Source organism: Haemaphysalis longicornis, unplaced genomic scaffold, assembly GCF_048455015.1.
Source record: "Haemaphysalis longicornis isolate Haplotype H1 unplaced genomic scaffold, Haemaphysalis longicornis Haplotype H1 scaffold_7, whole genome shotgun sequence".
Lineage (NCBI taxonomy): Eukaryota > Metazoa > Arthropoda > Arachnida > Ixodida > Ixodidae > Haemaphysalis > Haemaphysalis longicornis.
In genome coordinates, this window is record NW_027526422.1 from 152,814,235 (window position 1) to 152,830,144 (window position 15,910).

Below are 15,910 nucleotides of genomic sequence, written 5' to 3' on the forward strand. Positions count from 1 at the left end.
AGTGTAGCGAAGCGCTGTCTCGTTTCTTTCCTAGCCGAGTGCGTCATCTAAAATACATTTGTGGATACCAGCCATCCCGTCTGTCTGTTTGTTTGTATGCCACATTTCCAAAGCAACCGGCCCAAATTGCCCTCTTGTCCAGCTTACTTCGCCACTTTTGTTGTTGTTATAGTCCTTTATTAATGAAGGGAAGGCGTGCGGCCAAAATAGTGGAGGGGGTTGGGTAGGGGGAAAGGGAGGAGTTGCACAGTTGTAGAAATAGTGTCCATGAAGACCACACAGGAGGTCCCTGTAGAAAGAGGACGCCACGCTAAGGTAGATCATATGTGACAAGAGAATTTTCGCTACCGGAGTAGAAACTTGTCGGTTCGTTCCCACATTTCTCCAGACTACCAAGCGGCTGGTTGTGTTTGCATTACCTAGGTGGCGCCGCTGAGCCTCGGAACATATTCTGCTGCGCTACTCGGAGTGCCGGACGATAAAAAAAAAAAATTCCCGCATCTCAACGAAGCGAATCACGACGAGTGGGCGAAGCACTGAGGATCGTTCTTACCGCAAATAACCCGGGAGAGTGCTTACTGCTGCTAAAACGATTTACAATCCAATCTAATTCAATACAGTTTAATTTAATCCAACCCAATTGATTCAAATCCAAACCAATGCTCCTCGCGCATGCGCAGCATGGCTCTCCAGGAGCACTCTCTCTCTCTCTCTCTCTCTCTCTCTCTCTCTCTATATATATATATATATATATATATATACATATAGCGAATCATAAAATGGGAAATGAGAGGGGCTCCGTGAAATAAGACAGAAAATAAGGGTTGGCAGTCAAGAAAACCTCGGAAAGCAAAGGGGAGGTTGTGGTGGGTCATAGAAAGAGATGAAGAATTTTTTGAGTCGAAAAGAAAGTGGTGAAAAAATGCCCGCCGGGTGGGATCCGAACCCACGACCTCCAGAATACCGGTCTGGTGCGATAACCACTACGCTACCGGCGGGGCTGTTTCCCCAGCACCTTCTCGGGTATTTATGTTAAGGTATTTTTGTTTCCGGCACTTGGGGGTGGTAGCCAGCGCCACTCGGACTACTCGGGGTGAAGGGGACCTTCTTTTTAACCCCCGGGCCGTGACTCGAGTGTCTACGACATGTCGAGAGTGGTCGACCAGCGTTGAACCCTCTTAAGCTCCCTCTTAAGCTCCAGTGTATTTCTCTTAAGCTCCCTCTTAACTCCAGTGTATTTCTAGGACGGTGCTGCATAGTCAAGGGGGTGGGAGTCATGGTTAAGGCTCTAGATGGTTTGATTATGAGGTTTAACGTGCCGACGATACACCGGCGAGGAGGCGCGCCGTAGTGGAGTGTTCCGGGTTTTGGCCACCTAGGGATCCTCAACGTGCGCCGAAATCTCGAACACGCGGGCGTTTTCGCTTTTCGCCTCCGTCGGAAAAGCGGCCGCCGCGTCGGGGAAACGAACCCGCGTCCTTGGGCTCAGCTGCACAACGCCTTAGCCACTGAGCCAGCGCGGCGGGTCGCTTAACACTCTAGAGGTATTCTGGAGGTCGTGGGTTCGGATCCCACCCGGCGGGAATTTTTTCACCACTTTCTTTTCGACTCAAAAAATTCGTCATCTCTTTCTATGACCCACCGCAACCTCCCTTTTGCTTTCCGAGGTTTTCTTGACTGCCAACCCTTATTTTCTGTCCTATATATTATATATATACACACACATATATATATATATATATATATATATATATATATATATATATATATATATATATATATATATATATATATATATATATATATATATATATATATATATATTTATATATATATATATATATATATATATATATATATATATATATATATATATATATATATATATATATATATATATATATATATATATATATATATATATATATATATATATAATTTTTTGTGAACGTGATTTACATGGTGCTGTGCCGTCAGCACGGACGCCGGACAAGCCTCGGACTTCAGGTGCTTCGCCTCTGAAATCGAGTGCGTCCCCCGCCATCTCTGTACGGAGGTGCTACTTATGGTCATTGTGGCCGGCTCTGGCCGTAGGATCGTTACATCTGTGCAGAGCCTCCAGTTTATTTCTAGGACGGTGCTGCATAGTCAAGGGGGTGGGAGTCATGGTTAAGACTCTAGATGGTTTGATTATGAGGTTTAACGTGCCGACGATACACCGGCGAGGAGGCGCGCCGTAGTGGAGTGTTCCGGGTTTTGGCCACCTAAGGATCCTCAACGTGCGCCGAAATTTCGAACACGCGGGCGTTTTTGCTTTTCGCCTCCGTCGGAAAAGCGGCCGCCGCGTCGGGGAAACGAACCCGCGTCCTTGGGCTCAGCTGCACAACGCCTTAGCCACTGAGCCAGCGCGGCGGGTCGCTTAACACTCTAGAGGCGCAATGTAGGTGTGAGCAGATTGAAGAGACGTGCATGTGCCGTTGTGGTGGCGATATACACTGATGGTCGTCATTTTTGGACGACGCACGGTGTGAAAAGAGGATTTATTATAAACCACATATCAGGACGCAGAGACTAGTGGTAGCAGCGCTGCCCTGAGAACAGAAAATCATCCAATCAGTTTTCATGTAATATGGTTGTTCTACGCACAGCACAAAACTTGTTTCGGGTGGGTAACTGTATAGCAGTGTGAAAATCGGCCCACTTGTAACCGTCTCCGTGGTAACAAAGAATCTGTTGACAAAGAAGTTTCCCATCTACTAGCACCAGTGGAATGGTTCGATAATGTCAACATTGCTTAGCGCATAAGAACCTCCCGGCGTATTTGAGGCGAAACACAATTACTTAATAAGGAGGAGAGCAGTGTTCTTTTAATTAAAGGTTCATATTGCGTTGGCTGTTATGCGAACAAAACAAACCCAAGAAGCTCGATTTAAAGGAACTATGAAAAAGGGGGCGAGATAACTGGGAGGGAGCAAAGGAAAAGGCTGTCGCGCGCAGCACACACGGAGCAAGATGGCTGCGAAGAAGAAGGTAAGGCTGTCATTAACAGAGCCCAGGAGTATCGCCGCTGACGTGGGCAGCGGGTCAAGAAGAAAACAAACGGGGACGCCCTCTCACGTCGAAAGCAGGAGCCGTGAAACTGGCGTCCCCGCGGCGAGGAGCTCTACGCTCGCGGTACTAACTGCAGGCCATAGGCCCGTAGCTGAGGACTGGCCAGTTTGAGCCACATTGCCCAAGATATGTGTGACTTCACCGCGTTTCTTAGCATAACCGAGCTACCAATTTCTTTGTTGTTTTGTGTGTGTGTGTGTGTGTGTGTGTGTGTGTGTGTGTGTGTGTGTGTGTGTGTGTGTGTGTGAGAGAGAGAGAGAGAGAGAGAGAGAGAGAGAGAGAGAGAGAGAGAGAGCGAAATAAAGATGGAGGGAGAGAGGAGGGGGAGAGAGACGGTGGGAGGTGGTGATGGGGAGAGATAGAAGTAGAGATGGAAGCCGAGAGCACGTAGAGAGGTAGGAGAAGGAGAGAAAGTTTAGAGAGAGAGAGAGAGAGAGAGAGAGAGAGAGAGAGAGAGAGAGAGAGAGAGAGAGAGGACTGAGTGTGAGAGATTTAGAGATAGGTGGAAAGAGAGCCGGGGGAGGAGGGAGAAAGTAGAGAGAGAATCCGAGATGAAGGGGGAGGCAAAGGAAGAAGACACGGAATTACACATTGAGGGAGCGCGAGAGAAGGAGAGAAAGAGGGAGTGAGAGCGGGCTGGAATGGAGGCAAAGAAACGTGTCTTACCTTTGCACCCCTCATTTATTCTGAACTGACAGGAGCTCGTTTATATTCGTAAGCGCAATACTGGCAGGCGCATCCATTTAGATTTCCTAATAAACCGCACTTCAGTTAATTCTCTGATCAGGGATGTAAAGCTCCACATCGATACAAGCGTGTTGCCTTGCTGCCTTTGTGTAATAAAATTAGCTCTGCAGGCTTTGGTGAACCAAGAATCCTGCGTTTTGACGATGGAAAGAAACGTTATTTCTTTTTCCGTTAGCGATGGGGCTATTTTCCGAAGCACGTCGGATGTGGCAAGCCCCAATGAGAGAAGGGCCAACCCTTTTTTTAGGAGGCTGCAAAATAATTCTTTTGTTGCTCTGTTACGACTAAAACCATAGCCAGTTTGTATTCATCATTAATTTTAATTCAGAGAACCCCCGCAGTGGCTCAGTGGTTGAGGCGTTGTGCGGCTGCTCGGCCTCGTGATGGCTGCTTTTCAGTTGCAAGCGAACAGCGAAAACGGCCGTGTGTCGAAATTCACCGCGCGGGTTAAAGACCCCGAGAAGATCAAATTTAATCCGTTGTCTGCCACTACGACTCGCCTCATGGCCCAGGTTTACGTCGGGTGCGTTAAATCGTATGACTTAATTTTTGAGATTTTATTCCGAATAAGAGCGCTTCCTCTGCTGCGGATACGTACTGAAGTTTTCTTTTAAACGTAGGTTAAAAACACAACCCGCCTCACATTTAGCGAACTACGTCTCACGGTGCCTGAAACATTCTGAATTTGCAAGTTTTGGGCGCGTTCATCGTAATCCTAGGAAGTGAGCCCCCCAAAAGTTAAACGGACAGACAACCGATTTTTTTTTTCTGAATCATACGCTGTCTATTCCAAATGAAAGGGCATCGCTTAAAGCAACTTGAACAGACATCCCCAGCTTTCTGGCTCAAAATTACGAATTGTCATGAACCTAGTGGAACCACTGCAGCAAAGTAATATTTCGCATGGAGCAGAGAGTCCACTTGGACTTGCACACTGTGAAATAACTCTCGAGAACTCTAAATAGTTTTTTTGCCTTACTCGCTGCGAAAGGTTATCGCCCATACATTTCAATGGGATAGTTTCCTTGACTCTGGAACGTAGTAGAGTTAAGCGCAGAACTTCAAATTCCGCGCAATTTACGCTGTCGCCATCAGCATTAGCAGTGGGAAAATGCTTTGAATTACGCTAAATAACTGCAGAGTAGTTACTTCTGAAAGAATTGCGATGAGCCGGAAAGCTGCACATGAGTGCTTTTCCTGATAGGACCCAAGAACGTTTGAAAGCGGAATGTTTAGAAGTGCCAGCCTTAATAAGTATGCTGCCAAAGGAATGCTGGGACCCAAGAACGTTTGAAAGCGGAATGTTTAGAAGTGCCAGCCTTAAAGGAGCCATGAAGAGAAAATACAACTTCGTTTAATTAGAAATAACTAGGATTCAGTATCTCACTCAGCTCCATTACAGCCACAAAAGATGCTTTTTGACGAAAGAAAGCAAGAAGTATTTAAAAACTTTCAAATTTTGCGCCACAGTGACGTGTTATGACAAAGAACGACGTCATACGGGCCAACAATGAAACATAATTTTCAGTGCGTTAACTGCACGTTAGCATTCAAGTGATGCGGTCGAATTGGAACTAGAGGCCCCATTACAGACGCCCAGTCATGTGTCGTCGCGACAGGTCAGTTAGGCGGCCGCCAATCGCACAAACAAGGTTCCGTGACGTCATAGAATAGTTGCGGGAAATCGGCTATAGGGTCGCGACTGCTGCACACGTTTTCTTTCATATCTCCGTTATTTGTTCGAAGATTTCGATGATATTGGTATCATTGTTATCGGGACTAAGCAGGCTTTCTAATAAACCTAACTCGTAATTTGCCTTCATGGCTCCTTTAATAAGTATGCGGCCAAAGGAATGCTGGCAACCATTACAGTGAGCCTCGTGGCCGCATACTTTTAAGTGTACGCGGGTTGAAAAGAGGTATTGAAAACCAGTCCCCATCTAAAACAAAAATTTGCCATCCCTTCCTAAACAAAGTTGAGAGAGCCGCGAAATTTAAAAGAGCGTCCAATTAACGTTCGCTTAAAGTGCGTCCAATCGACTGTCAAGCCTCCAAAGACCCGGATAGCGAACGAAGAACGAACCCATGCGACGACTTTTGGCGCGCTATTTAAACGCATCTACGAACGATCTAAATTGGTACCGATACGTGGTTTATGCCACAGAGTTTCATCCTAATATATACTAGAGGGAAATCTGCCACCACTGTCTAGGGTAGCCGCGCTCCAGCGAGCGTGCCGTCATGTACCGGGAGGCACGCGTTCCACATGTCCTTGGCATGGCTCCTGAACAGGCTGAAAAGTTGGCTTTGGCTGCAAAAATGCAATAATATTGCTGCAGAGAGTTAATCGAATTTGTTCTGTTATTATAAAATTAAAGCTCCAGAAAGTTTTATTTGTCAGGGATTATTGAGAAGCTTCATAGAAGATGAACAAAAAAACAATGTTACCCGTTTTGGCTTCGAGACGAAAAAGAAGCCATGTGGCTAACCAAACCAAGGAGGCGAGGAACGTCGCTAGCTGCAATGGCGCGCCCACGGCGGCCCGCGAATGCAGCGCCAGATTTCCCTCTAGTATATATTAGTATGAAACTCTATGGTCTATGCGACAAAGATATACAATTGTACTCCTTCTTCACGATCGATGTCTGTATTGTCTTACGCGGAACCGTTCTTTTTTCGCGACTGTAAAGTAACATTTTTTGGCACAATGAAAGCCCGGTTTCACGCTCACGCCTACTAGAACTCACTAGAACTTATCTTACTTACTAGAACTTCTTACTAGAACTTACTAGAATCTTACTAGAATCTTACCAGAATTTTTCGTTCGGCGAACCTGTGTAAGGCGAAATGCGTTTGTTTTTCGACAGAACGCTCCATCGGTTCCACTCGGGAAGCTCACGCTTTAGTAATAAGCTGCAGCCTTTCATACACCTTTATGCGGTTTTTGAATCACGAATTGAAACCGACGGAGTTGTTTGGACACGTACGGTAGTGCCACGTTTAGACGCTACGTGGCGCCACCTTTCAGGAAGCTTAGGGCGAGACTAAAAAAAGTTTTCCGGCCATTTATTGAGGAATTCCTTGTGGTTACTCCACTATAAAAAATGCTAGCTTTTATACGAGCTAGAGGACATGGACTCCACAGAAATCAAACGTCCGCTCCTTTAACTGTCGCCGGCGACCAGGCCGCGGTTGTCTTCCTCGTTTTAAGACAAAACCCTTGAAGCACCAGCTGATCGTTTCTATAGGTACCACTTTCCTGTAGCCAGGTGCCGTCAGTAACTTTTCATGGCTGGCAGTTTTAAAGGCTGTTCCACAGATTTTAGTCCAACTTTTCGTAGGGCAGTCACTTTTAAGGTTCATAATACATCGTTTTAAATTACGTTGAATATTCAGCAGAGAACACACGGTTGGATACCGCAGAGCCGCCTACTCTCAGTTGGAAATGGTCTGCGAGATCCTTAAAAAAATGATTTGGAGCTTTACAGCCTAGCATAAATATTGGAAGGGCGGAGTATGAACACTAAATATAAATGCTATGCACAGTGCCAAACGACTAATTATGAATTACGCCAGCCATGCCCAGCCGTTAAGCAGCTACCCTCATCAGTATTCATAGACTCTCTCTCTCTCTCTCTCTCTCTCTCTCTCTCTCTCTCTCTCTCTCTCTCTCTCTCTCTCTCTCTCTCTCTCTCTCTCTCTCTCTCTCTCTCTCACACACACACACACACACAGACAACACAGAGCAGCATCTGAATGCTGAGTTCGCAATTACGAGTTGTTCCCAAAAACCTAATTGCCTCCAGATTATATATCGGCGGTGTCCCTTGCATGACAAATATCAGCTTATTTACAAAAATTGCCAGTACGCGAGTGGCGTTGACCAGTAACGAAACGCGTACGGTGTACTAGAGTTGAGGCTCCCGATCGCTGCGCCGCCTATTGACTCCTTTCCGTGGCCTGTTAGGATATGTCACTGCGTATACGGGTGCTGATGCGGTGTTTCGGATTTTCGCGCTCCCGTTTGTCTTTCTGCGCCCTACAAACCTGGTTACCATCTCTTCCGTTCGTCAAACCGCATGTCACGTCCATATGTCGGTATGTTTAGGGCTTTCCCAAAAATCATCAGGACCTCGTAATGGCACAAATGCATACAAAGGAGCACCGCAGGCACGGTTCTCAGCGAGATGAACACTGTAGCGAGCACGTCGGTTATAGCCTCATTTAAACGCGATTACCTTACGTGATTGAGAGTAGGTTTAGTCTTGCAACGCGCATCTGCCTCAATCGTAACGATCGCGGCCGCGTTTAGACCGTAAACTGCCTCAAAATTTCATTGTATGGATGACACGACTCACTAGGAGAGAGCTTTTCAGTGAATGGGAGGCACTATGAGAGGTTAGGCGCAGTACGAGGCACTGCATCGTTTAACATGTGCACACCCAGTTACTGAAGTGCAGGATTACGCTATGGGCCAGGAAGCAACGAAAGCTAAGAAAGGCAGTCATCAGAGGCGAACTTTTGGGTCAGTTGATATTCTGTTTGGCGATGTTTGAAGCTCACGTATCTAAGTCGAGTGACGGAGATCTTTCTTTGTGAGCGGCCATTTAGCACTCTGTGCTAAAAAGAGCCCTTATCACTGCAGGAACAGGGCTATCTTAGTTTATGAACGCCATTCTCATTTCGGTCAGCCTCCATCTGTTTCCTGGAGACTTGTGTTCCCCCGCACAGTCGTGTGTGCGCCTCCCTTTTGGCGATATTTACCTTCGTAAAGGCGAGCGCGCCCTTATCATCACCTTAGTCGCTGTGCAACCGCAGTGGCTCATATTGGCAAGCGGTGGAAGCGCAAAGGCTCACGGTCCCACCACTTTCGGTTCGGGAGCTCGCTTGGTCTCCTGTAGACCGGTGGCTTTCACGTGCGTGTATGCCTGTTTATTTGTTTACACCAGGAAAAACGCCCATGCATCGTCCCTTTAACGAATGACACTGATGGATGCTACCAGGGTTTTCAAAGACGACAGTCTTTCTTGGGGTACTTAAACGGGAAAAGTTTGGTCTGTCTGTCTGTCTGTCTGTCCGTCTGTCACTCGATTCAGCTAGCCGGCCAAAGTGAAAAATTATCTGCGCAATGGTCTTGTATACTCACAGCCAAATCTGAACGTCTAAGTCCGGTGTTAATGTTCATACTTGTCAACATTGTTGTACGAGAACAAGACATTGCGCAAATATCAGGGAGAAAATCAATACATGTGATATTTGCAGTGTTCCTTTATTTAAAAAAATATTACGGATGCTTGCTTTTTCCGATGGGAAATAAAATACTACATCAACCTCAGAAAACGGTCGCCTGCTTTTGCCCGCGCTACCAGGCGGAAATCGAACGCCAACAGCAACGAAAGGTTCCATGGTTCTGCGTTCCGCTTGGAACGCTCGTGGAGTGGCGCAACGTGATTCTATAAATGTTTAGTGGGGTGCTTCGATTCACGCGCGTCTCCACCGTACGGTAGCGCTGGAATCGAGTCACCCGACTTGGAGCAGTGGAAACGCGGTAAATTTAAATTGACTTGAGCACATCTCTAGCTTGTTATCTTGGAAGGAACGAGACGGGAGAGGAACAGCATGAGGGGTGGGCGGGAAAGAGAAGCGATGCATTTACTTGTAAGGGGCTTCAGTCTACTGTCGTCTTGCGTCGAGATTTGCAACGAAAGGAGCAGATACGCGGCCAATTTTTTAAAGTAAACACTTCCTGACAAGTAAACAGCACGCACACAGGCACGTGGAAGCCGAGCTCTTGAACCGGAAGGGGCGGGAGCAGAAAACATACCCGTGAGCCTTTGCCCTTCTACCGCTGATCTATTAGAGTAATGTCGTATTGCACCGAAGTGGCGCGGTTTACGTAGGGGGTCGTGCGTACTTTTTTCACGTTGAGCCCCTTCGCATGACGCGCTTGGGCAGAGCCAACAGCACTAGCCGAGCACCATGTCGATTATCCACCCTATTCGTGTACTGGGCCGCCTTGTGCATCCGTTTGTGTTCTTCGCCCCTTGCCGTCCGTCTTCTTGAAATTGAGCAGCTTCAGTGCCTCAATCAGGCGTTCAGCCACCGCCAGTTTCCCGACAATAGTCGGGAAACTGGCAGATTGTAACCTATCAACTGGCTTTTCAAAAGGCCCCTGCATGTTGTGAGTGCCAGATTTAAGGAAGATTCCAAGAAAAGGCTTTCAGCGGGCAAACTCAAAGCAGAACAAATGCTTCTGTGTCTCTGGAGTTCTAGCTGGCTGGCTTCCTTCTATGCATAATTTTCCGGAACTTGAGGGGTTCGGGGAGCAAGTGCTCCACGAGTGAACTGGAGACCTTCACGAAGTCGCCGAAAACTATCTAGCGCATCTTCCACAGAGTGTCGCTTCTTATAGTTGGCGTGGTAACCAGTGCATTGCATTTTTAAAGACTCAGTCGAAAGGGTAATCCGGAAAGGGTGGCTACGTACAGAAGGGAGTGAAAGATATATTTAAAATGTTACAAGGTAATTCGTTATGGTGTTCAGAAAGGTTGTACGGCAGTTTGTTGCTGTGACTTGGTTAGCAAGGCCGTTCCCGTCTGTTGCTGCATGAAACAAGAATGGAGCTGAAGAGTGACCGTGCACCTACGTCCGCCCCCACCTTGTTGCAAGTGATGGTGGCGTTTTTAAACCGCGTGGCGTGAGAGGGAAGAATGTAAGATCCGTTGCCGAGTGATCTGGAAGAAAAGAAATTCTGAAAACGAAAAAACTAGAAACGCGGTGCCGAGATTCCATCAATGATCAGCCAGATTGTGCTCCCGGTGTCGATATGCGGGCGTTATTTGCGAATAAAGCGCGATCCATTTGATTGATGAGACATAGTGGATGCGGGTTCCAGATAGTGGACGCGGATTCTCATTGATAGGATTGATTGTTGGGCTTGTAATTTCACGTTTCGCGGGGCGGGGCATCAAGGGCGTCTGAACATTTTTTTTTTGTTCGCAAATAAAATTATGTGAGTAGCGTGCGCTGACCACAGTAGGTCACTGCAGAAGATGATCCCGAGGTATTTGTATGAAAGGACTTATCGTAGTGTGGTGATAGCAACTTTTTGGGGGAAACAAATATTTTCGACGGCGTTGGAAGGAGATGCCGTTACATTTGTTAGGTTAAGTTCCATTAGCAACGTTTTACCATCCTTGCATGCTCCGTAGGTAATTCTAAAGAGACGTATGATCGGAAGCACTGCTTTGTGTGCCATTAATAATACTGTGATTGATTGATTGATTGTAGGGTGTAACGCGCCGACGCAACGCAGGCGATGAGGCGCGCCGTAGTGGAGGGCTCCGGATTAATTTCGACCACCTGGGGATCTTTAACGTGCGACGAAATCTCGTACACACGGGCGTTTTTGCTTTTCGCCTCCATCAGAAAAGCGGCCGCCGCGGCCGGGAATCGAACCCGCGACCTCGTGCTCAGCAGCGCAACGCCTTAGCAATAATACTGTGTGTGCAAACATGCGTATGTTAGAGGATAGAGGAGTTGGTTGATTATTGATGTTAATCAGAAACTGGAGTGAACCAGGGATGGTTACTTAATGCATGACTGGGGTTACCGGGGAAGATTTTAGACTTCCCGGACGAGAGGAAACCCCCCACCAAGCCGATGCCCAAGCATCAGCACCTAAGGCTCGCCTAAATAGTTTACTCCTCCTCCCCCTCATCTTTATTTTTGGCAATACCCCACTCTGAACAGTGACATCCCAGTGCACGTGTACCTACACGGGCACTAGGATGTCGCCATTTTTATTGAATGTCGAAGGTTTAAGTAGAAGGCGTCTAATGAAATATTTGGTCAAATTCTTCCGCGCAGTCGAGAATAAAAGCGCCAGACTGAAAGATGGAGCCAGAGAAACTCTTCCTATAGCCATGCGGCCCGGAAATTAAAAAAAAAGAATGGTTAGAATCAAACAAGCGTGTAATATGCGTACAGACAATCTCCAGGACCTTGCAGGGTAGCGTGGGTAATTAAATGGGATAATAATTTAATGAAGAGCATTTTTTCAACGATATGCGAACTGGAGTGGCCTTTCGCTGTTTTCAGTCTGCAGGAATGAGGCCTCTAAAAATTGGCAGCGTTAAATGTGAACACATAAATTCTGCACGGGCATGTTTTTTTTTTTTTTTTTTTTTAAGTTTAGTGCTATTTGAACTTCCCAGCAGACAGTGAAAGCTTGGTGCTGTCTACTTGCGTTCAAATGCCGTACAGAAAATACTGAATGGAATTAGTTGCACGGTACGTTCAGGGATCAAACTGGGAATATCAAATGCGAAGTAATTTCTTTAAGTGAAACCTCATGCAAAGGCGGCGTTAAGTACTTGCCCGCAGTTAGCGCACGTTATGGCGTCGCTCGATTCTTTAGTTAACATACCCTGTGGGCTTAACTCTTCCAATTGTTTCGGGTAACTGTCCTCGAGTATGTTCGGTACACTGAAATAAAGGCAACAATGGCGTTTGTCTTCACGTGTGGCCTCGGGTGCGTACTCAAAAAAACAACTCACGAACATTCCTAAAGAACCCAGTAGTTGCTGCACTTTATTAAAAAAGTATGCAGATCTTCACATCTCTGCCGCCGAATAAAAACTTGGGTAAGCAGTTGCGCCACACAGGATCGGTTATGTTGCTTCTAATTCAGGATAAAAGTTATTCCCCATGTAGATCATTACTCTTTTGACGGGAATGCCAAGTATAGAAACAAGTAACTGCTAGACTAGTCGCCAGGACTTGTGGCACCATTGCGGCACCATTGTTGCTTGTGCAGTTACTAAGGTTTGAAAGCAGTATATGGTGAGGCACAGAGAACAAAATGCGTCGTTTCACTCCGTATAGGTGGTCGATCAGCGAAGCTGTAACCTGCGGCCGGTGTTTGCCATTAGTACGTTGACGCTGATCCAGCCGCACCGCCGCAGCCCCTGCCCGCCGCTGTCACTGAACTGCGCTTCCCGCAGGAGCTCGCTGCCCGCGGGATTTGCTGCGAGGGAGACTTTCTCGCTTTGTCCGATGCGCCGTTACCACTTACCAGTGTCGGTAGAAGCGAGAGTGCAGCTATTATGTCTATAATCCCAGCCAATCTCTCTCCTCTCACTTCTATTTCCTCTCCAAGCTAGTTTGTTTGCATGCACCGGAGTAATTTTCTCTGTACACGGGACCACCGGATTTCCTGTCGCCTGGCCATATAAAGCGTCGCTTTAAAAAGCAATGCTTGCCGAATTTATCTATCATAATTATCTTCAAACGCGAAACATCATTCGATTTCAGACAATCACTCGTGATGAGCTCACACCCAGTCATAGCGAACCCTAGGCCTTAACAGGAAATACCACCCTGTAGTCTGTGCGCGCGCGCGCGTCTGTCTGTCTGTCTGTCTGTCTGTCTGTCTGTCTGTGCGTGTGCGCGTGCGCGTGCGTGCGTGCGTGTGTGTCGAGCTTCTTCAAGGAGCACATTCGAGCTCAATAATGATTCTACCAGCGAGACCTGTGAATCCGCAATAGGCAAATACTGGAGAGTTTTACCTGACCGTTTTTGACGGTCCGCTCTGGTACCGGCGGCGCTCAGCACAACCGGCCGCCAAGCGTGCCGCGCATGCGCATTGGCGCTCCCGCTTGCTATCAGAGCGGAGCGTACCGGGAGAAACGGTCAGCTAAAACTCGCTTCTGCTTCTCACTCAATGGTGCGCATCAACAGAGAAAATGAAGCCAAGCGTAACTTTGTCGCCTTTCCTAAAACCAAACAACGTGCGGGAGCCTCAGGCAGGTGATATTGGTTGTTTGGTCGTCCTAAAACGGAAGCACTACACTGAATAACCTAGCCAGGCTGGGTCGATGTACCGGGCACAGTGGAAAAGCAGTGTTCAGCGGTGAAAAGCAAAGCTGTCGTCTCCTTTCAAAGACCTGCAATGTTAGGAGCTTGGCAATGCATCAGCGACTGCAAAAGCGAAGCTAAATGAGAACCTGGTTGAGGATATCGATTGCAGTGAGTTGAAAGCAGATCGGATGGAAGCGCAGTACGGAAGCCCAAAAGCATTTGAATACCTTTTCAGTGTTGAAAAATTCAGTAAAATGAGGCACTGCCGGGTTTCGCGTGGAACGTTCCCTGATCGGCCCAGCCTCCACACAAGTCTGGGCACTTTTGAAATGTAAATTGCTAAGGTATTCTCACCTGGTTCGCTGTGCTGTGTGGCGTGTGAAGTGGCTCAAACGGGGCTGCGGAAATGGAACTGGTGCGCTCCTGTTATGCTGGTCGACGTGCAGATAACCTAGAGACTGGAGGTGGAGCTGTGCGCACAGTGTTGCGCACAATGCTAAAAAGGTGTCAACTCAGCCTTGTGCTGAGGGTCTGTCCGCTTTCTCTTAAAATAAGCAAGGAGTCCTGTCCAATACCTGAAAATCACTGAGAGAATCGGGACATACGAGCGCAGCAAAAAAGTTTTTTCAATTTTTCAGATCCTTCGAAGAAAATCTTCAGAACTTATTGCTACACATAAACTTAGTGACTACGGGCATCGGAGGCAGCTGTCCAGCTGTCTTTCTGTAATTTCGTTTTCTTTGAATGCAAGATACAGGTGCTAGCTCCCAATGGATCATTGGCTGATGTTGAGTACCACAAGGTGGCATTTTGAGTATTCTGCTGTTTTAATGCGAAAGCTTTGAATGGCCGTTGAATAAACAAGCCGGAATCCGTAACAGAAACGGCTCCTTAGAAAGCGTTCCATCCGCGAGGCGTTTTATAGCTCGGACTTAAAGTGTGCAGTCGAGAGAGCTCAAACCTATTTTCTCAGAAAGCGCCGATATAAGCGGCCGCCTAGGCACCAACTATCGGGGACGTGAACCGCCTTTTCATTCCTGTGTTCACGTGCCCTGAGAGAAATCGCTTTGAAGAAATCGCCGCTTTTCCTACAAATAATGGCCAGAAGTTGTTCCTGATAGAAGTACCCAATGGATTCCAACTTTGTGCAGTTTGGTAAAACCACTTATTAACGGGATAATGAAAGCAAAGCCAGGTCTCACGTTGAACTCGGACTATGCTAGAGAACATTGCTGCACAAATTCGCAATTCAGTATGAAAGCAAGGCGATATGGCGAACTTCTGGACAGAGCATTCAACTTGAAAGTTCAGCAGTAGCTCTCAGATGATTGAAACGGCGTTGCTTGACTAACGTTTGCAGTCATTCTTCCGTTTCAAACAGTCTCATCACATAAACGCGGTCGGTTGTTTCCGCTGTTCCATTAAAGGGCGCACCGGGCCGAGCCTTTTTAATAAAGACATTATTTCAACACAAATGTGCAAGATCGTTTGATGCGTGAAAGTTTTGCAACCACTATTCTTCTAACGAACGGAGTCGTGTTTTTTTTTAGTTGCAAGGCCATATTCCTTGCATCTTCCATTTCTAAACGCCCTTTCCATAGAGGAAATGCGTACTATGCTAAAATTAGGCAAACCCCTATCCTAATTTCTTCGCTGTGCGGTCATGGGGTACGCCACTAACCAGGGGAAAGAAGGACGGATCTAAAACAGAGATAGTTAAGATGACATCGCATGGGGACAAGGATATATAAAGAAATTCAAAGAAATTTAGGGATGCCAAACTTGAAAATACAACAATAAAATCTGACAAATTTTTAAAATACTTAAAGTTGAAGCGAAAAGTTTGTAAATTAGATACGACCAATTCAAAGTGGTCGTTGAAAATTTTGTATTTGCAAACACGTTAATGCATAAATGACAGGGCACGTGAGCAGAATCGTGTATTCCGGATGAATTCTGAAATTGGCGCCACCAGCTTCCCTGGCGGGCAATCCGATAAAAGTAAGACCAAGCAGCTCGTGGAGATTTCTTCACATTGACGAAAGTTGTGCTAGAGTTCCCACATTCCAGAGTTTAAATATTCGTCCAATTTTGAAACACGCGTTTGAGCACGCGTCAAGTTTAATTAATTACTATTCCTGTGCACCCCACTTGCAGAGATTGTGCGTGCTATTTTACCGTGCTTCGTCTA

The 15,910-nt window shown here is 46.7% G+C and overlaps 1 protein-coding gene and 1 non-coding gene across 2 annotated transcripts in view; one reads left to right on the top strand and one right to left on the bottom strand.

Moving 5' to 3' along the window:
* The window catches only part of LOC144147143 (TWiK family of potassium channels protein 7-like), a 219,082-nt gene that overhangs the window by 193,620 nt on the left and 9,552 nt on the right, over positions 1 to 15,910 (top strand). The gene's annotated exons all lie outside the window — the stretch shown is intronic.
* Positions 926 to 998, bottom strand: Trnat-ggu (transfer RNA threonine (anticodon GGU)). Its single transcript has one exon. It is a non-coding gene; the product is annotated as a tRNA-Thr (tRNA).